Source organism: Pseudophryne corroboree, chromosome 3 (genome assembly GCF_028390025.1).
Source record: "Pseudophryne corroboree isolate aPseCor3 chromosome 3, aPseCor3.hap2, whole genome shotgun sequence".
NCBI lineage: Eukaryota > Metazoa > Chordata > Amphibia > Anura > Myobatrachidae > Pseudophryne > Pseudophryne corroboree.
Window position 1 is genome coordinate 402,080,013 of NC_086446.1, and position 22,218 is coordinate 402,102,230.

The following is a 22,218-nucleotide window of genomic DNA, read 5'->3' on the forward strand; positions in this document are numbered from 1 at the left end:
AGATAGCTCACACAGCACCAGTAAGAGCTACATGTGTTATTGCTCTGAAGCATGTAAAGATACTTTTATAATAGCAAAGTGAGTTTTGTACACCCTCTATCCCCACTGGGTTTACTGTATTGCAATATTGAAACATTCCTTTGTGAATTACATTACACTTTGTGGCATTTCTCTTTTATTTGCATGTATCTATGAAAAAATTCCAACAATGATACGAATGGCGTAAAAAAAAAAAAAAACTATTTGTGTGAATGACCATTATTGTCTGTTTTCCTGTGTTTGGGAGCAAATGGTCAATTTAGCAGATTTTGTTTCCAGCCAGAAAGCTTGTACAGATCATCTTATGCGTATCCAGCTTGAGACTGATATCGCCACCATAAAACTGGGTTTTAATGTTCATTAAACCTAACTTGAGCTGAATTTGACTTTACATTTTTAAATATTTGACACCTGGTCCTGCTTAGTAAATCTTAAAGTTACTGGATATTATCTGTGGCAGTTATTGGATAAGAAGAGACTCTATATGCTTTTGTTAGCCTTTACTGTACAATCGACCTTGAGACACATAAATGTTATTCTTCATCCTTCTATGTTAATTTATAGAAATAATTGTAGTTTATCCAAGGTCATCTTTACATTTGTACTCTGCTTTTTAATCCCTTACATAATTTAGTTTCATCAGCCAGGATTTTCTCTCCATGTCTACACCAAGGTTATTAATAATTAACAGGAGAACTGACTACAAGTCTTTGCTTGCAGACATTTTTCTCTACATATTTTTCTGTACATGAACAAAGAACATTTCTTTAACCAGGTCAGTGTTTTAACTTGCACTCTTCATTTGATCAGTTTCCTAAGTTTACTAATATAAAGTAAACTACTTGTAGCTGAAACGATGACTTCTGATGAGCATATATCTTCTAGGCAGGAGCATAACAAGATCTTATATGGAAATATATGAAGTCTCCACACTTTGCTTTTCAAAATGTCTCTTCATTGCTAAAGGCTGACAGAAATCTCTCCTATTGCATCAATTAAATTTGACTAAGCTCACTCACAAGTAAACACATCCTAGAATACACAAGTGGCCTTTGCACGCCGGGAGGTGGTGGTTATAACTGCAGTAAACACAATATTTTTTTTTATAGGTTGTAGTTTTAAACAACAACAAAAACGTTAAAAATATAAGTAATGAAATCTAAATTAAAAATATAACCCAAATATGTCTGACACATAGGTCCTGATTCTGAGTTGCACGCAATCCCCATGCAATGGCGATTGTCACTTAGTTCACCGATTATTTGCAACTGCACATGTATGAAAGATTCTGAACTCTCCTATGGTGCATGCGTTACTCTGAGTGTGCACACAAAGTTGCGATCGGGACAGCGGTGTGATGGAAAGGTGATGGGCATTCCTAGTGGTGAATGAGAAGTGGCTGCTTGTGCATGCAAAAATCGTCCATTCGTTGGCTGTATTATGGGAGCGTTACAGGCGTATCAATGCAGGCAGCTGCATTTACAGGCACACAGCCGAAAGCATAGACACTGCACCTGCCAAAGGCCTGGTGCAATTTTCGATGGTGCAACTGATGGTGACATATAAGGACGCATCAATCTGTATTACAGCGGGCATGGGTGTCCTAGTTTGGACATTCCCTGCACACTCCCTGCACAGATGTAAATAGGAGAAAGAGTTTGTAGGTCATGTGCAGTTACTTGCAGACAGGCATAGAGTGTGCCCAGGAGGATAAGGGTGATCTCCCTCCATTAAACAAATACCAAGCCCTGCCAACCTATTGATACCACAGGAAATAGAGCAGCTCGATGCAGAGCAGAGGCCAGGATGAGCTGCAGGTGCCAGCCACATACAGTCAGCTGTCAGCCCAAGGCACCCGGCCAGCCAGGTGGCATGGGATTTGTAGTTTATCTTTTACTGCTCAGACTCTGAGCAGTAAAAGATTAACTACAAATTCCATGAGGGCTGCTGTAACTGCTGTGAGTTGCTTGATGAAGCAGTGCCTGAGAGCCAGCAACCTATCAGGGGTGTGTAGGTGCAGAGAGGTGCCCAGTGTGTAACAAGGTAGTGTATGTTCCCCTTGTGTGACAGTGTGACTGGGTAAAGACACTGCAGGAGCAGCCTGTGATAGAAGTGACTGCAGGAGGTCTGTCTAGTATACAGCATAGGACAAACGTACTGTGGGACTGGGAGAATCTTGCCTCATCTGGAATATAGCTGTCTACGCCCCAGTCTCTCTCCCCTCTCTCCCTTCCTCTACTTTCCTATCCATATATCTTACTCTCTCCTTTCTCCCTCTCTCTTCTCCCTCTCTTTCTCCCTCTCTCCCACTCTCTCTCTCCCTCCCTCTCTCTCTCTTTCTTTCTTTCTTTCTTTCTCCTTTCTCTCACCTCTTTCTCATGCCCAGTCGGCAGTGCTAGACACGCCCTTCTGGCAGTGCACAATCTAATAAAATGTGCTGTGCACATCTGTGCAGACGGGCGACTGTCAATAAGAGCTACTGCTTTTAATTTTGCATGCAACTCAGAATCAGGCCCATAGTGGTCTATTTATATTAAGCTCCACACTTTTGTTACGCTAGTTAACATTGGTTAGCGATAACAGATTAACATGTCTATTTATTTAAATCATGATGATACAAGGCTGTACAAGTGATAACTTTAACCCACAAAAAACTTGTTCATCACTACACACACACACACACACACACACATTACTACAGGAGTTAATGCCATCTGAATATGGCATTAGCTATAGGCCCAAGCTATAAAAACCTAGCATTTTCTGAGGTTGGTAAATTGCCCAAGACCCATTGAGAATAAAAGGGGTACTGCAGAATACAGCGTTCAACTTTTGGTAAATAGCAGGCATGCTTCAATTATAAGAAAACCACCATTAGCATATAAGTGTAAAGAGAAGATTAAATTATTATACTTATTTTGGGCAAATTTGTATATTTGCAGAACACTCATTTAAAATATTCTTTCCATTTCATTGTCATTTATATGATGTATAACAGCACTATATAAAAGATCTGAATCACATTGACTTATGATAGGAATTAAGTAAATGGTTCAGTTCACATTGTATCTAAACACTTAATAATATCAGCTCATTAATTTTCAAAGATAATAGAAAATCTAAGCAGCACACACAGAAACTATAATACTGTACAATATAATTCATTACACCCGAGGCTTTATGCTAATTACACCCACAGGCAGATTTCCCTGGCTCAAAGACTATTCAATTGCTGTCAAGGTTTACATATGCAAAGTAAAATTATGGGCAAACTATTTTATAAGCAAAATGCCTCCAAGGAATCTATCCTTTTACAAAATAAACACTGAAGCACAAAATAACCTTGAAGAAATCATTTGCAGGCTATTTTTCATACTTTAAAAGCATAACATGTTAGATTTTGACAATTTTTTTGCAGTAAAATAATACAAAACAAAATACTGAAAACAGTATATATAGGAAGTATGTGGATTTGCAATCGTTAAAGGAAAACCGTACTACAAATACCGCATAATTTACTGTTCACTGGACATCTACACACAGCACAGGCAACTTTTTACTGGTTCAATATTTATTATATAATGCAGTACATCTATTATCTAGGAACGAGTGATAGGAACAAACACAACATTTTTAAATGAAACATTACAAATATACAAAGTATAGTTTGATTGTGTTTTACTGTAATGGTATGGTAAATGTGAATCATGTCATAGTATGATCCACAAACTACACTTTAACATGAGTTTAAATCTAAGGGACCTATACTGACATCTGTTTATCATAAGCCATATTGCAATTTTTTGGGGCTTGTTGTTTTCTCATACTTTTTGGAATCTAATTCTTCTCTTCAGTGAAGGGGTGATATGTTTATTCCATTTCCAAGTTTCTGCAGTCCCCTTAAATATTGCACCAAATGGAATGTTGTGAATATTGGTGGTCATTCCGAGTTGATCGCTCGTTATTTTTTTTCCGCAATGGAGCGATTAGTCGCTAATGCGCATGCGCAATGTCCGCAGTGCGACTGCGCCAAGTAAATTTGCTATTAAGTTAGGTATTTTACTCACGGCATTACAAGGTTTTTTCTTCGTTCTGGTGATTGTAGTGTGATTGACAGGAAGTGGGTGTTTCTGGGCAGAAACTGGCCGTTCTATGGGTGTGTGCGAAAAAACGCTGCCGTTTCTGGGAAAAACGCGGGAGTGTCTGAAGAAACGGGGGAGTGTCTGGGTGAACGCTGGGTGTGTTTGTGACGTCAAACCAGGAACGAAACTGACTGAACTGATCGCAGATGCCGAGTAAGTCTCGAGCTACTCAGAAACTGCTAAGAAGTGTCTATTCGCAAATCTGCTAATCTTTCGTTCGCAAATCTACTATGCTAAGATTCACTCCCAGTAGGCGGCGGCTTAGCGTGTGCAAAGCTGCTAAAAGCAGCTTGCGAGCGAACAACTCGGAATGAGGGCCATTGTTAGATTATTTGCTCTGTTTAGCAAGCAATGTCTTGCCTTTTCCACAATAACAGCCAAACTACCTGCATTTCTTTTTTTTCTCCTTTATTATTCTTCATATAGTAGAATAAAATGGGGGAGAGCGAGGAGGCATATGAAAAAAAAGGGAGAGTGAAGGACAATATGATGTGTGTCAATATGATGCAATTCTCACTGAATTGTCATACTGGCTCTGCCCCCTCTGCGATGACCCGTGAATCACGGAATTATGTAATGGTGATGAAGAGTGAGTGTGTGACCCTGCCTAACCCACCATCAACGTCTTCACCTCCTGGCGCCCTGTTCCTTCAGGCACCAAAAGTAAATGTTATTGTGTGTTGGTATGTGTGTGTGTGTGTGTGTGTGTGTGTGTGTGTGTGTGTGTGTGTGTGTGTATAAGTGTGTGCATATGTATGTTTATATGTATGTGTGTGTGTTCTATGTGTTCTATGTTTGTGTGTGTGTGTGTGTGTGTGTGTGTGTGTGTGTGTGTGTGTGTGTGTGTGTGTTTGTGCGTATGTGTTTGTGTGTATATGTTCTAAGTGTGTTCATATGTATGTGTATGTCTGTATGTATGTATGTATTCTATGTGTGTGTGTTTGCATGTCTTCTATGTACTATTTGTGTGTGTATGTCCATGTGTTCTAAGTATATGTATATATATATATATATATATATATGTATGTACATATGTATATGTGTGTAAACCCCATCTACTAATCCTGCATTTGCCCCTGGATTAATTACAGTGATCAAAACTTTCAACATCATGTACAACGAACAGGCAGGAAAAAAGGGAAAAGAGATGGGGTGGGAATCAGGGAGAGTTAGTATGGGGTGTAGGGGGCGGGAAGAGGAGGAATTATAAAGAAGTACCTTAGTTCCAGGCAGTGATGTTTCTTGCGGCGGGCCAGCCCTTTTGCATGCTCCGGGTGCTCTCCTTCCTCCCCGTCATTAGTACTTCGCTTGGAGGGCAGAGTTTCACGTAATGATGCATTTGCGTCGTGACGTCACGATGCAACATGTCATTTCACAAAACCCCGCCCCCGAGCAGAGTACTAATGATGGGGAGGAGGGGGAGAAGGGGAGCAAATGGCGGGCAGGAGCTGCTGGCGGGCGGGCAGGAGGAAGATGTGGGTGGGCAGGTGCTGTACACACCCCTGACAATGAGCACTACACACCCCTGGCAACTAGCATTACACACCCATAGCAACTAGCATTAGACTACCCCCCCTGTTACTACACACCCCTGGCAACTAGCACACAATCCAGCGCATCACACACCCTTGGCAACTAGCATTACACACCCCTGGCATTACACACCCCTGGCAACTAGCATTACACACCCCTGAGCCCTGACAATGAGCATTACCCCTGGCAACGATCATGACACCTGTCTCAGAGCATGAAACCCCTGGCAACGAGCATGGATCCTAGATCATGAAACCCCTGGCAACAAGCATGACAACGTGCATGACACCCAACGTGTGAAACCCTTGGCAACGAGCAGGTAATTTAAAAGTAATTAGAAGCTTTACTGTAGGTCATAATGTATCACGGGCATTGTGGTGTGTGGCATAATATGGTGCAGGGGGCATTACTGTGTGGGGCTTAATATGGTGAAATCTATTTCCCTGTTGTGGCTGAGGTCTGTAGGTGCAGGTTCAAATACTGGGGTGTAAGGTAGTCTTTTCAGGTGAGACCATGGCAATTTTAGCAAGACCATGCCCATTGTAGCGAAGTCACGCACCCTCATTAGGAGCGCTCACGCAAATTTGTGTTTCTTATATCTATGGAGGAGCGCATTTTTAATGTCGATGGGAGGGCACATTTTTACATCTCGCACTGGGAGCCAAATTGGCTAGAATCAGCCCTGGTTCCAGGGTACATACTACCGTAGCGGTGCGTGTGTAATGTGGATCATACCTGTTGTCCCTAGAGACTCTTCTTCCTGTCACGGCATGACAGAGGAACAGAGAACCCCCAAATCCCCAACGCAGGGATGAAACCAATAGTAAAGTGACATAATAGTTTATAAAATGGGATCACACCGTCACTATGAATCTGTAACGATAGAAAGGTGTCAATAACATGCAGTGCAATACAACCTTTCATTGACTAGGCCCAATATGGGTCTCAATAATAAAAACACTTTAGTACACTTAACCTTGGCCATTGCTATTGGCAACACTATAGGGCAGGCCTGGCCAACCTATTGCTCTCCAGCTGTTGTGAAACTACACATCTCAGCATGCTCTGCCACAGTTTTAGCGTTTCCTAATAGCAAAAGTGTTGAAGGGCATGCTGCATTCCCTCCAACATTTTACACAGAAAAATCAGTACAAATTAGGAAAGGGGGGTATGGCCACGGGTAAAGAGGGTGTGGCCACGCCCCTTTTCCTACACTTTCAATGGAAGTTTGAAGAGACAAAAATCGGTACAGACCACAAAAAAAGGTACTGCACCTGACAAAAAGATACAGTTGGAGGGTATGCATGCTGGGACTTTTATTTTTACAACAGCTGGAGAGCCACAGGTTGGCCAGGCCTGCTATAGGGCCTTAACCTTAGTATAAACTGTGCAATTTCAATATCACAATTTGCAAATACTTTCTTAGTATTAATTATACTTGTTACTGTTATACTTCACAGTACTTTGAGCACTCTAATTAAATATTATGAGACTAAGGGGTCTATTTACTAAGCCTTAAGGCCCATACACACTGGTCGATATATCGGCCGTTCTCTTGATCGGCCGATATATCGCGGGACCGTCGGCCAGTGTGTACGGCCGATACGTCTGTGAACTCCGTCGTTCACAGATGTATCGCGTCGGCCCCGCAGCACAGCCGACGGCCAATATATCTACTGATATATTGGCGCGTCGCTGTGTGTGTACGGTGCGGTCGGCCGACCACCCGTACACATGCTGCGGGGGCCGGCGGTGATTGACATCTGAACTGGGCGGGCGGGTGTATACGCCCGCCCAGTTCATGACGTCAGTCCCTGACGGATCGGGCAGTGTGTATGCACAGCACACTGCCCGATCCATCCATAGATATATCTGCAGATCAATTGATCTGCAGATATATCTATTAGTGTGTACCCACCTTTAGATGGAGATATAGTGCATGGAGATAAAGTACCAGCCAATTATCAACTACCTGGCATGTCACAGGCTGCATTTGAAAATGACAGTTAGGAGCTGGTACACTTTATCTCCACCGTGCACTTTATGTCTACTGAAGGCTCAGTAAATAGACCCCTAAATGCTCAATAGCGATCTGCACTGTGACTGTTATACACTATAACTGGAAAATATTCAATCAAATATTATGCCTGAAAATGTACGGATATAAACATACACTAAACGTCATAACATTCAGCATAAACAATGCAAAACAAGACAAAATACACAATGAATCTGCAAGTAAAATAAGTCCCATAAAAAGTGTCCAACCAAGTATCCAACCTTTACAGACTTCCCAAAAAAGAAAAAATAACCTCGTAATCTCCCCAGGCCAGTTCTTGTGTCGGTGCATATAAAAGGCTGGATGGGAGGGAGGTATGAGGAGGCACTTGGATTTTGTAATGCTGAGTGTTGACTGTATACAGTGAGGTGGCTCGCTGACCTGTTTATACATTAACCGTAAAATAGAAAAGTGCTGTTCCAAATGTATGAAGAACACTTTTAAACGTAGAATTTACTCTTAAAGAAACCATAGTCTCTGTCGACTGTAGAAACAATAACATTGTCCCTTTGCCTGGACTTTCAGTACCATAAACTGAGGTATGGTTTGCACAATTTAACAGCTGGATCAGGGGCTTGTGCTTGGTCCACAATAAGCAATTAAAGGTACTATGCATAGGGTGTCTCCAAGCTGTAAAAGCTGTACTGTATACTTTAATATTAGCAAAATGTCTCTCCTGTAGGTAGTTTACAGTTACAATGTGCAGGGCTTAGAGTGGAGCAGGTATAAGGCACTTGTACTTGTCCCTGGCTGGTGATCTCAAAGGGGCACGTGTGAGGTAGTGGTATGTAAGTGTGCACATAACGTATTGGACTGACCTGTTCCACAACACGTGGTGCTGCTGCTGCCCAGCATGACTCTGCTAGCGTCCCTCTGTGTGTCTGCTCCCACTGCCTGCACTTCAGTGTGCAGCCTTCATCTGACTCCTGGCTCTAAAAAGGTAGTGGGTAGCGTTGCACACATCAGCAAAAATACCAATAGATTATCAAAATAGTATATAGAATTTATTTTTTTAAAAGCACATATCAATTAAGCAACAAAGTAAAATCATAAAATATCAATGACACTCCCGGGAATGTGTTAAAAAGTAATGTATATATAATATAATTTTCACCACAATCTCAAGATAAGTATTAGCCTTCTATAAACATATCAGCTTGTAACACATGCTTGATAATAGCCTTAAATAGGTAATGCTCCAGTTAATGAGCAGCTAGCAATACAGTGGAAAGAGGATTGGGGTCTCACCCATGTATCATGGGCTCACTGTGATGTATAGTGCAAGCTTAACCAGTGGTGAGTTTAAGCCGCAGATTCACCTGTGAATAGGCAGGAACAGTGTTCCCACTGCACTGATACTGAGGCTTCTCATCAGCATTCACAGCCACTGCGTCGGCTTATTTTTCACCATCAGTTTACTGTTTAGCAGCAGGACTGACTGAAACATTCTATTTCTGTCCAATTGCAAAGCCCGGATTTGGATGCTATTGAATATACCCTATTGGGCCCTACACACTAGAAGACATGACCAGGGCCGGTTCTTGCCCTTGTGGTGCCCCGGGCAAAAGATAGGGGCGTGGCCTAATACGGGGACGGGGTCAGTCACGCCCCCATTTGTAGCGCCGCTGAAAGGGGAAAAAAACAAAAAACAAACAAAGTATACTTACTATACCCCGCTCCTGATTCCAGACCTGCAGACCTCCGCCGGCGCCACTCTTCTCCTCGGATCTATGGGAGAGACATCAGTCATGACGTCTCTCCCATAGCACAGCATAGGCACTAGAGGTCAATTATGACCCCTAGCGTCTGTGCCACAATGCTGTGCGGTGCGCGATGACATCATTGCGCACCGCACAGCAAATGTCCTCTCCATGAAGGGAAACTAGACGCTTTGCGTCTGATTCCCTTCACAGCGGAGGGGGGGACCAGCGCCACGAAGGGAAACTAGACGCGTAGCGTCTGGTTCCCTTCTCACAGCGGGGGGGGGGGCACAGCGGGGGAGCACTGCTGGGGGGCACACTGCACAGTGGCGGATCTTGCCATGGTGCGGCGCCCTCCGGATGGCGCTGGCGCCCTCCGAAAGGCGGCGCCCCGGGCAAAAGTCCTGCTTGCCCGTGGCAAGATCCGCCACTGGGCATGACCAATGTGAACGATGAACAATGTGGAAGATGAGCAATTTCCCTTGAACTTCCCAGAGCCCTGACAAATGAAATTAAGTGTGCACACTAAGTAATTTTTCAAATTTGAAAGACGAAAGATATATTTGGAATTGGCACCTTTTTTTACATATTTTAATATTGGGGAGGCATTTCTGGGTGTGTAGGCAGGGCTGTAGAAGGGGGAACAAGTGAAGCTTTTTATTACCTACTGCCCCACCAATTTCCACTGTGCCACCAAAGTAATAAAAAATGTATGATAATGGGTTCAATTATATATATATATATATATATATATATATATATATATACCAGAGTGCCCGACTCTCCCATTAAGACCGCGTTACTGTGCCGGGTGCCTCCACAAATAATAGTCACATAAAGTCCAAAGGTGCGGCACTCCTAGCGGCTTGAATAAAGGACAACAGCAGTGTAGACAATGTTTCAATGCCTTTATTGTGGCAAAAAAGACCTGATGACAATTCCGCAGTAAAGGCATTGAAACGTCTACACGCATGCCCTGCTGTTCTTTATTCAAGCCACTAGGAGTGCCGCACCTTTGGACTTATATATATATATATATATATATATATATATATACACACATATATCTAACTCCAAATAAAGAATGGCACTCAGGAGACTTGTAATAGTAGAAAAGAGTATATTCTGGGTAGCAGAGTCAAATGTTTTCGGGGTCACTGCCCCTTCCTCAGGACCTCACCAGCATACATAATGTAAAGATTTTTCTGGCACTCCAAAGTACAAAATTCAATATGCTGTGGTGCCCTCCTAGTCAGCTTAGCATAAGGTGACAATGCAGGCAGAGAGTAAACGGCGTCACTCATGCAGGCTGTTTCAGTAGTATGAAGAAAAGTGTCCCTTTATTGCCTACATGTTTCGGACGGAGCTTCCCCGAAACATGTAGGCAATAAAGGGACACTTTTCTTCATACTACTGAAACAGTCTGCATGAGTGCCGCCGTTTACTCTCTACACACATATACATATATATATATATATATATATATATCCAATGGGGGAATCCCGCACTCTCATCAAAGTTCATCTTTGGGGTGTTTCTACACAGATGATCCCCTGAATAGGTGATTCTGATGTATATAGATTCTAACAAGTAGGCACTCTCCAGTCCATAAATGTGCTTGAAGGAAATTTATTATATCACACTCACAAAGTTACAAATGCAAGGCTTCATTATATGCATGTAGACAGAATCACAGCGACATTTCGGTCCATCCGGACCTTTGTCAAGCATGTCACCAATACAAGCCACCAACATAACAGCATAGCAGAGTCATTGCAGCAGAAGTCACATACCTCTCCCCTGGATGCCTCTTAAATACCCCCATTCCAAGTGATTAGCGTGGTATTCCGCTCCGTGTAGGGTGTGCTTTCCACCAGCGCCAGACCTGGCATGCGTTCTACCACCGCATGTCCGGACACGGCGTGCGTTCCACCTCCGCATGTCCGGACGCGGAAGCACCACTACTTCCGGTTCAGAGGTATCACCTAAATAATTTCATGCATAGTAACGTTCAATCGATACGTTTTAAATAATCACATCGGTAATATAGTTGTATTACAATTATTATATAAAATGTAAGATGTTAAATACAATAATGGACAAATAGTCCACATAAAGTATAATGTATAATATATAATAACCGATGGCTAACTCATCTCCGCTACCTATTGAGCTTAATCTTATTCACTCAATCTAATGCACTACTATAGACAGCCCTCAAAACACATTCCAAAAACTGGGTATAGTAATAAACTCATCTCATATTTCTAAACCTACACATATTACCATCTAATTTAAACACAAAACCTCCTTCATGGGGGGATCCAAGAGCCATCCAGGCATAACATATTTTCACAACAACACACTTTTATATAATCACATAAAAAAGACATGGTGGATGGTGCAACCAATCTACAGCTAAATGACAATTGTATACATGAACCAACAAACAAGAACCTTGGGGGTAATTCCAAGTTGATCGCAGCAGGAAATTTTTTAGCAGTTGGACAAAACCATGTGCACTGCAGGAGAGGCAGATATAACATTTGCAGAGAGAGTTAGATTTGGGTGGGTTATTTTGTGTCTGTGCAGGGTAAATACTGGCTGCTTTATTTTTACACTGCAAATTAGATTGCAGATTGAACACACCACACCCAAATCTAACTCTCTCTGCACATGTTATATCTGCCTCCCCTGCAGTGCGCATGGTTTTGCCCAATTGCTATCAGAATTCCTGCTGCGATCAACTTGGAATTACCCCCCTTGATTCTGTGCTATAGGGACAGGTACACACACAAATACCATAGACCCCCGCACCCAACCCTATAGCCACCAGACTAAGAGAAATAACTAAATCTTTAAAACCACAACAGAAAAAACAATGGAAGAAATCCATAATAGTATGATGGAGCAGAAAAATAAGATTTTACTCACCGGTAAATCTATTTCTCGTAGTCCGTAGTGGATGCTGGGGACTCCGTAAGGACCATGGGGAAAAGACGGGCTCCGCAGGAGACAGGGCACTCTAAGAAAGAATTAGGACTACTAGTGTGCACTGGCTCCTCCCTCTATGTCCCTCCTCCAGACCTCAGTTAAGGAAACTGTGCCCGGAAGAGCTGACAGTACAAGGAAAGGATTTTGGAATCCAGGGTAAGACTCATACCAGCCAATCACACCGTATAACTTGTGATAACTTACCCAGTTAACAGTATGAACAACAACAAAGCATCAGACAACCTGATGCAAACATAACATAACCCTTATTTAAGCAATAACTATATACAAGTATTGCAGAAGAAGTCCGCACTTGGGACGGGCGCCCAGCATCCACTACGGACTACGAGAAATTGATTTACCGGTGAGTAAAATCTTATTTTCTCTAACGTCCTAGTGGATGCTGGGGACTCCGTAAGGACCATGGGGATTATACCAAAGCTCCCAAACGGGCGGGAGAGTGCGGATGACACTGCAGCACCGAATGAGCAAACACAAGGTCCTCCTCAGCCAGGGTATCAAACTTGTAGAACTTTGCAAAAGTGTTTGAACCTGACCAAGTAGCCGCTCGGCAAAGCTGTAATGCCGAGACCCCTCGGGCAGCTGCCCAAGAAGAGCCCACCTTCCTTGTAGAATGGGCTTTTACTGATTTTGGATGCGGCAATCCAGCCGCAGAATGAGCCTGCTGAATCGTGTTACAGATCCAGCGAGCAATAGTTTGCTTTGAAGCAGGAGCACCCAGCTTGTTGGATGCATACAGGATAAACAGCGAGTCAGTTTTCCTGACTCCAGCCGTTCTGGCTACATAAATCTTCAAAGCCCTGACTACATCTAGTAACTTGGAATCCTCCAAGTCACGAGTAGCCGCAGGCACCACAATAGGTTGGTTCAAATGAAAAGATGACACCACCTTCGGCAGAAATTGCGGACGAGTCCGTAATTCTGCCCTGTCCATATGGAAAACCAGATAGGGGCTTTTACATGACAAAGCCGCCAACTCTGACACACGCCTAGCCGAAGCTAAGGCCAATAGCATGACCACTTTCCACGTGAGATATTTTAACTCCACGGTCTTAAGTGGCTCAAACCAGTGAGATTTCAGGAAACTCAACACCACGTTAAGATCCCAAGGTACCACTGGTGGCACAAAAGGGGGCTGAATATGCAGCACTCCCTTTACAAACGTCTGAACCTCAGGAAGAGAAGCCAGTTCCTTTTGAAAGAAAATGGATAGGGCCGAAATCTGGACCTTTATGGACCCTAATTTTAAGCCCATAGTCACTCCCGACTGTAGGAAGTGAAGGAAACGGCCCAGCTGGAATTCCTCTGTAGGGGCCTTCCTGGCCTCACACCAAGCAACATATTTTCTCCATATACGGTGATAATGTTTTGCTGTCACGTCCTTCCTAGCCTTTATCAGCGTAGGAATAACTTCATCCGGAATGCCTTTCTCCGCTAGGATCCGGCGTTCAACCGCCATGCCGTCAAACGCAGCCGCGGTAAGTCTTGGAACAGACAGGGCCCCTGTTGCAACAGATCCTGTCTGAGAGGCAGAGGCCATGGGTCCTCTGTGAGCATTTCTTGCAGTTCCGGATACCAAGTCCTTCTTGGCCATTTCGGAACAATGAGTATTGTGCTCACTCCTCTTTTTCTTACGATTCTCAGCACCTTGGGTATGAGAGGAAGAGGAGGAAACACATAAACCGACTGGAACACCCACGGTGTCACTAGTGCGTCCACAGCTATCGCCTGAGGGTCTCTTGACCTGGCGCAATACCTTTGTAGCTTTTTGTTGAGGCGGGATGCCATCATGTCCACCTGTGGCAGTTCCCATCGATTTGTAATCTGTGTGAAGACTTCGTGATGAAGTCCCCACTCTCCCGGGTGGAGGTCGTGCCTGCTGAGGAAGTCTGCTTCCCAGTTGTCCACTCCCGGAATGAACACTGCTGACAGTGCTTGCACGTGATTCTCCGCCCAGCGAAGAATTCTGGTGGCTACTGCCATCGCCACCCTGCTTCTTGTGCCGCCCTGGCGGTTTACATGAGCCACTGCGGTGATGTTGTCTGACTGAATCAGCACCGGTTGGTTGCGAAGCAGAGGCTCCGCTTGACTCAGGGCGTTGTATATGGCCCTTAGTTCCAGGATATTGATGTGCAGACAAGTCTCCTGACTTGACCACAGCCCCTGGAAGTTTCTTCCCTGAGTGACTGCCCCCCACCCTCGGAGGCTTGCATCCGTAGTCACCAGGACCCAGTCCGGTATGCCGAACCTGCGGCCCTCGAGAAGGTGAGCACTCTGCAGCCACCACAGAAGAGACACCCTGGCCCTGGGGGATAGGGTGATCAGCCGATGCATCTGAAGATGCGTTCCGGACCACTTGTCCAACAGATCCCACTGAAAGGTCCTCGCATGGAACCTGCCGAAGGGAATGGCCTCGTATGACGCCACCATCTTTCCCAGGACTCGCGTGCATTGATGCACCGACACCTGTTTTGGTTTTAAGAGGTCTCTGACCAGAGTCACGAGCTCCTGGGCCTTCTCCTCCGGGAGAAACACCTTCTTCTGGTCTGTGTCCAGAATCATGCCCAGGAAGGGCAGTCTCGTCGTAGGAATCAGCAGCGACTTTGGAATATTCAGAATCCAGCCGTGCTGTTGTAACACCTCCCGAGAGTGTGCTACGCTGATCAGCAACTGCTCTCTGGACCTCGCCTTTATGAGGAGATCGTCCAAGTATGGGATAATTGTAACTCCTTGCTTTCGCAGAAGCACCATCATTTCTGCCGTTACCTTGGTAAATATTCTCGGTGCCGTGGACAGACCAAACGGCAACGTCTGGAATTGGTAATGACAGTCCTGTACCACAAATCTGAGGTATTCCTGATGAGGTGGATAAATGGGGACATGCATGTAAGCATCCTTTATGTCCAGAGACACCATAAAATCCCCCTCTTCCAGGCTCGCAATGACCGCCCTGAGCGATTCCATCTTGAACTTGAACCTTTTCAGGTAAATGTTCAGGGATTTTAAATTCAATATGGGTCTGACTGAACCGTCCGGTTTCGGAACCACAAACATTGTGGAATAGTAACCCCTTCCCTGTTGAGGGAGGGGAACCTGTACCACCACCTGCTGGAGATATAATTTGTGAATTGCCGCTAACACTACTTCCCTTTCTATGGGGGAAGCTGGCAGGGCCGATTTGAGGTAACGGTGAGGGGGCATCACTTCGAATTCCAGCTTGTATCCCTGAGACACAATCTGTATAGCCCAGGGATCCACCTGTGAGCGAACCCACTGGTGGCTGAAATTTCGGAGACGCGCCCCCACCGCTCCTGGCTCCACCTGTGGAGCCCCAGCGTCATGCGATGGATTTAGAGGAAGCCGGGGAGGACTTCTGTTCCTGGGAACTAGCTGTATTGTGCAGCTTCTTTCCTCTACCCCAGCCTCTGGCAAGAAAAGACGCCCCTCGGACTTTCTTGCCTCTTTGCGATCGAAAGGACTGCATTTGGTAATACGGTGCTTTCTTAGGTTGTGAGGGAATATATGGCAAAAATTTTGACTTCCCAGCCGTAGCTGTGGAAACTAGGTCCGAGAGACCGTCCCCAAACAATTCCTCACCCTTATAAAGTAAAACCTCCATGTGCTTTTTTGAGTCGGCATCACCTGTCCATTGCCGAGTCCACAGGACCCTTCTGGCAGAAATTGACATTGCATTTATTCTAGAGCCCAGTAGGCAAATGTCCCTCTGGGCATCCCTCATATATAGGACAGCGTCTTTTATATGCCCCAGGGTTAGTAATATAGTATCCTTGTCCAAGGTATCAAGTTCCTCAGACAGAGTATCTGTCCATGCTGCTACAGCACTACACATCCAGGCCGACGCAATTGCCGGCCTCAGTAGGGTACCTGAATGTGTATAAACGGACTTCAGGATACCTTCATGCTTCCTATCCGCAGGAACTTTTAGGGTGGCCGTATCCTGTGATGGCAGGGCCACCCTCTTAGATAAGCGTGTCAAAGCTTTGTCTACCCTAGGGGAGGATTCCCAGCGTAGCCTGTCCGTTGGCGGGAAAGGATATGCCATAAGTAACCGCTTGGAAATCTGCACTTTCCTATCAGGAGAATCCCAAGCTTTTTCACATAACTCATTTAACTCATGTGAAGGGGGAAAAGTCACTTCTTGCCTTTTTCCCCCAAACATATAAACTCTCTTGTCAGGGACAGGGTTTACCTCTGAAATGTGCAATACATCCTTCATTGCTATAATCATGTAGCGGATGGCTTTAGCCATTTTAGGCTGCAACTTTGCATCATCGCCATCGACACTGGAGTCAGAATCCGTGTCGATATCTGTGTCAACAATCTGGGATAGTGGGCGCTTCTGAGTCCCTGACGGCCTCTGCGCTGTAGGATCAGGCATGGGTTGAGACCCTGACTGTCCCAAGGCTTCAGCTTTATCCAACCTTTTATGCAAGGAGTTTACATTATCATTTAACACCTTCCACATATCCATCCAATCAGGTGTCGGCGCCGTCGGCGGAGACCCCACATTCATCTGCACCTGCTCTGCTTCCACATAGCCTTCCTCGTCAAACATGTCGACACAAGCTTACCGACACACCACACACACAGGGGATGCTCTATTTGAGGACAGAACCCCCACAAGGCCTTTTGGAGAGACAGAGAGAGAGTATGCCAGCACACACCCCAGCGCTATATAACCCAGGAATTACACAGTAACTTAGTATTTACCCAGTAGCTGCTGTATTAGTGGTTTTGCGCTAAATTTATGTGCCCCCCCCCCCCCCCTCTCTTTTTACCCTCTTTCTACCGTGATTCTGCAGGGGAGAGCCTGGGGAGCTTCCTCTCAGCGGAGCTGTGGAGAGAAAATGGCGCTGGTGAGTGCTGAGGAAGATGCCCCGCCCCCTCAGCGGCGGGCTTCTGTCCCGCGATTTTGTGTAAAATAATGGCGGGGGCTCATGCATATATACAGTGCCCAACTGTATATATGCTCTTTTATGCCAAGAGGTACTCAATTGCTGCCCAGGGCGCCCCCCCCCCCCCTGCGCCCTGCACCCTACAGTGACCGGAGTATGCGGGTTTAATGTGGGAGCAATGGCGCACAGCTGCAGTGCGGTGCGCTACCTCATATGAAGACAGGAGTCTTCTGCCGCCGATTTTTAAGTCTTCTTGCTTCTCTCGCCGCTTCTGTCTTCTGGCTCTGCGAGGGGGACGGCTGCGCGGCTCCGGGATCGGACGACCAAGGGTGCGTTCCTGTGTTCGATCCCTCTGGAGCTAATGGTGCCCAGTAGCCTAAGAAGCATGACCTATCCGCAGTTAGTAGGTCTGCTTCTCTCCCCTCAGTCCCACGTAGCAGAGAGTCTGTTGCCAGCAGATCTCTCTGAAAATAAAAAAACCTAACAAAATACTTTCTTATTAGCAAGCTCAGGAGAGCTCACTAAAGTGCACCCAGCTCTGTCCGGGCACAGATTCTAACTGGGGTCTGGAGGAGGGACATAGAGGGAGGAGCCAGTGCACACCAGTAGTCCTAATTCTTTCTTAGAGTGCCCTGCCTCCTGCGGAGCCCGTCTATTCCCCATGGTCCTTACGGAGTCCCCAGCATCCACTAGGACGTTACAGAAATTATCTCAAAAAATTCTTCAGGACAAGCTGTTCATTCAATCCTCTTGGAGAGATAGTGTCCAAATGAAAAATCCATTCAGACTCACGTTTATGCAATTGTAATAGACGGTTTCCGCCCCTTATGGACGGTGGAATCCAATCATCGTAACATAGGAATTTGATGTCCAGCCTCGACCCAGTGTCTAGCAACTGGTTTATCCGAGCCTCCCGACTCCAAGGCCTGTCTAATTGAACATCGATAGTTTGTCATCCGATCTCTAAACCGTCGCTTAGTGAGTCCAACATACACCAGCCCACAGGGGCAAATAATAAGATAGATCACATGATTCAATAGGCAATGCAAGCGGTGCCTAATCGCAATAGGTGCCCCACTATGTGGGTGTGGGAAGGTGGATCCTGGTATTATTGATCGACAAGTCGTGCAATCTAGGCACTTATAACATCCTTTTTTTGAAGATCTTAACCATGTATCACTCATTCCCTTTGGTGGACCAGCAAAAGGCTGCATCAATATTTGTTTCAAATTCGCACCTCTACGATATGCCATCATTGGTTGTCGCTGAAGCTCTCTACCAAACTTGGGATCAGAAGAGATAATGTTCCAATTTTTGTTGAAAACCCGCTTTACATTTAATGCCTTATCATCATATTTACTGGTGTATATCATTCTACTCACTGGCTTGACATTGTTGGTAGAAGCCTGCATTTTAATCTTTTGGCGTGCTTTTTTCAAACACCCCTCAATGTTCTTATAGGAGTAGCCCCGCTCTTTCAATCTGCTCTTGACCTCCAGAATCTGTTGTTCGGCCAGAGCATCATCTGAATGAATTCTCAAGACACGCATGAATTGGGAAATTGGTAGGCTTGCCTTTAGACTTGGAGAATGGTGACTGGTCGCATATAATAACAAATTCCTATCAGTCTCTTTTTTAAAGAGTGTAGTGCTTGTCAATTTTAGCTGTCAGTTTTATTGGTGTCTGAAGCTCATTCAGAGCCCCCACCATCTGCCAAAACCCAGTCTCAGTGCCTCGCCATAATAAAAAAATTTCATCTATAAATCTGTAATACTGTACAATATTACCTCCAAATGTAGGAAGAATATACACTGCTCAAAAAAATAAAGGGAACACTAAAATACCACATCCCAGATCTGAATGAATTAAATATTCTTATTAAATACTTTGTTCTTTACATAGTTGAATGTGCTGACAACAAAATCACACAAAAATTATCAATGGAAATCAAACTTATTAACCCATGGAGGTCTGGATTTGAAATCACACTCAAAATTAAAGTGGAAAAACACACTACAGGCTGATCCAACTTTGATGTAATGTCCTTAAAACAAGTCAAAATGAGGCTCAGTAGTGTGTGTGGCCTCCACGTGCCTGTATGACCTCCCTACAATGCCTGAGCATGCTCCTGATGAGGTGGCAGATGGTCTCCTGAGGGATCTCCTCCCAGACCTGGACTAAAGCATCCGCCAACTCCTGGACAGTCTGTGGTGCAACGTGGTGTTGGTGGATGGAGCGAGACATGATGTCCCAGATGTGCTCAATTGGATTAATGTCTGGGGAACGGGCGGGCCAGTCCATACCATCAATGCCTTCGTCTTGCAGGAACTGCTGACACACTCCAGCCACATGAGGTCTAGCATTGTCTTGCATTAGGAGGAACCCAGGGCCAACCGCACCAGCATATGGTCTCACAAGGGGTCTGAGGATCTCATCTTGGTACCTAATGGCAGTCAGGCTACCTCTGGTGAGCACATGGAGGGCTGTGTGGCCCCCCAAAGAAATGCCACCCCACACCATTACTGATCCACTGCCAAACCGGTCATGCTGGAGGATGTTGCAGGCAGCAGAACGTTCTCCTTGGTGTCCCCAGACTCTGTCACGTCTGTCACATGTGCTCAGTGAGAACCTGCTTTCATCTGTGAAGAGCACAGGGCACCAGTGGCGAATTTGCCAATCTTGGTGTTCTCTGGCAAATGCCAAATGTCCTGCACGGTGTTGGGCTGTAAGCACAACCCCCACCTGTGGACGTCGGGCCCTCATACCACCCTCATGGAGTCTGTTTCTGATCATTTGAGTAGACACATGCACATTTGCGGCTTGCTGGAGGTCATTTTGCAGGGCTCTGGCAGTGCTCCTCCTGTTCCTCCTTGCACAAAGGCGGAGGTAGTGGTCCTGCTGCTGGGTTGTTGCCCTCCTACGGCCTCCTCCACATCTCCTGATGTACTGGCCTGTCTCCTGGTAGCGCCTCCATGCTCTGGACACTACGCTGACAGACACAGCAAACCTTCTTGCCACAGCTCGCATTGATGTGCCATCCTGGATGAGCTGCACTACCTGAGCCACTTGTGTGGGTTGTAGACTCCGTCTCATGCTACCACTAGAGTGAAAGCACCGCCAGCTTTCAAAAGTGACCAAAACATCAGCCAGAAAGCATAGGAGCTGAGAAGTGGTCTGTGGTCACCACCTGCAGAACAACTCCTTTATTGGGGGTGTCTTGCTAATTGCCTAAAATTTCCATCTGTTGTCTATTCCATTTGCACAACAGCATGTGAAATTGATTGTCAATCAGTGTTGCTTCCTAAGTGGACAGTTTGATTTCACAGAAGTGTGATTGACTTGGAGTTACATTGTGTTGTTTAAGTGTTCCCTTTATTTTTTTGGGCAGTGTATATATATATATATATATATATATATATATGTATAGGAAGTCCCACACTCTCACCCGACTCAGATAACGGCTGGGGTGCCAAATCAAAGTCTGATCCAATCACGGGGTCAGACTCATAGTACAATACAGTATTTCTCCACATACCAGTGGAAAAAGATAGCACTCTCCAGACTTGCGCGATATGCTGTAAATAATGCAGTCATTTATTCAGAAGTTTGGTTCCATGTAATTTCATGTCACAGGAAAGTATAAATATACAGAGAGGGCTCACCAACGTTTCAGTCCTACGCCAGGACCTTTCTCAAGGTACACGCCAGACAATGAACAGTCATCAGCAGCATTTAGAGAGGAACCAGGACCTGCATACAGCCTCCCAGGCCCCCTATATATACCTGTATGCTAATGAAAAGGTGAATCATGTGAATCTACGGCCGGGCGCGTCACTTCCGGTAAAAACGGAAGTTGCGTGCCTTCCCGAGCCGCGCCGTGTAAGATTATGCCAGTGAAACATCAACGCAAATCACCCCTTCGTCAGCCATGGGGAGCAATGCTATTAAATCCGCCCCCGGGGTCCGCCGCGATCAGCCGCACTGTATCTACGGCTGTAGTACCGGTAACTATGGCAACCCGTGGTTCCGCAATGTCACTTCCGGTTACAACCGGAAGTCATGCGTTCCGTGCACATAGCGCTATGCGTTCCAGTAGTAACTATGGGCGATGTCAGGAGGCGGGGCCGTATGCCACGTAGGACACCCAATAAAACAGGCAACTTAGTAAATCACATATATGAAGGGGTGATAATAGGTATATGGGGACCTGGGTAGCGACACATAGCAAAAATATACATCGGTCACTGTTACATACAAAGTGGTGTGCGCTACGCGCGTCACACCATAATAAGACAGTGTACTGAAGAATACCTATATCCACACAAAATAGTAAATGCTTGTGAATAGACAAGAGGAAATCAATACATGTGGAAAAATACTGCCCTGTGCGATCAATCGCTGTAGGGGTGAGTGATAAATCCTCAGGGAAGAGGGGGAATGCCCACTGGGATCAGGTCAGACGTATTCACATAACCTCGATGAAGTCACCATGAACCACCCTATGACCAAATATTAGGGACCAGCAGGGACATATACCATTGTAGATCCAACCCGCTAAAATTAATATATCATGAGGAAACTAATGTACCCAACAGGTCCAGTTAATGCGATAAAAACAGTGCTGTAAGACATCTAAATGAATGTAAACAACTTCATACGTAATAATACAGTGACGAGCCGGCAAGTCCACGAAGGGGGTGCCGACACGTACCAAGTCACAAATAAGTCCAACTGGGGTACCAGTCATAATTGACCCGTGTCAGGTTACCTATACGAGGGATGCGGGTGAGCACAAACCATCCACACGACTACCT

General features: G+C 45.3%; 1 long non-coding RNA gene across 1 annotated transcript in view; it reads left to right on the plus strand.

Moving 5' to 3' along the window:
- Nucleotides 1-753: 753 nt before the first annotated feature.
- The window catches only part of LOC135057836 (uncharacterized), a 97,658-nt gene continuing 76,193 nt past the window's right edge, over nt 754-22,218 (plus strand). The window contains exon 1 of the long non-coding RNA XR_010244401.1: nt 754-814. This is a non-coding gene — a long non-coding RNA (uncharacterized LOC135057836). The remainder of the gene's footprint in view (nt 815-22,218) is intronic.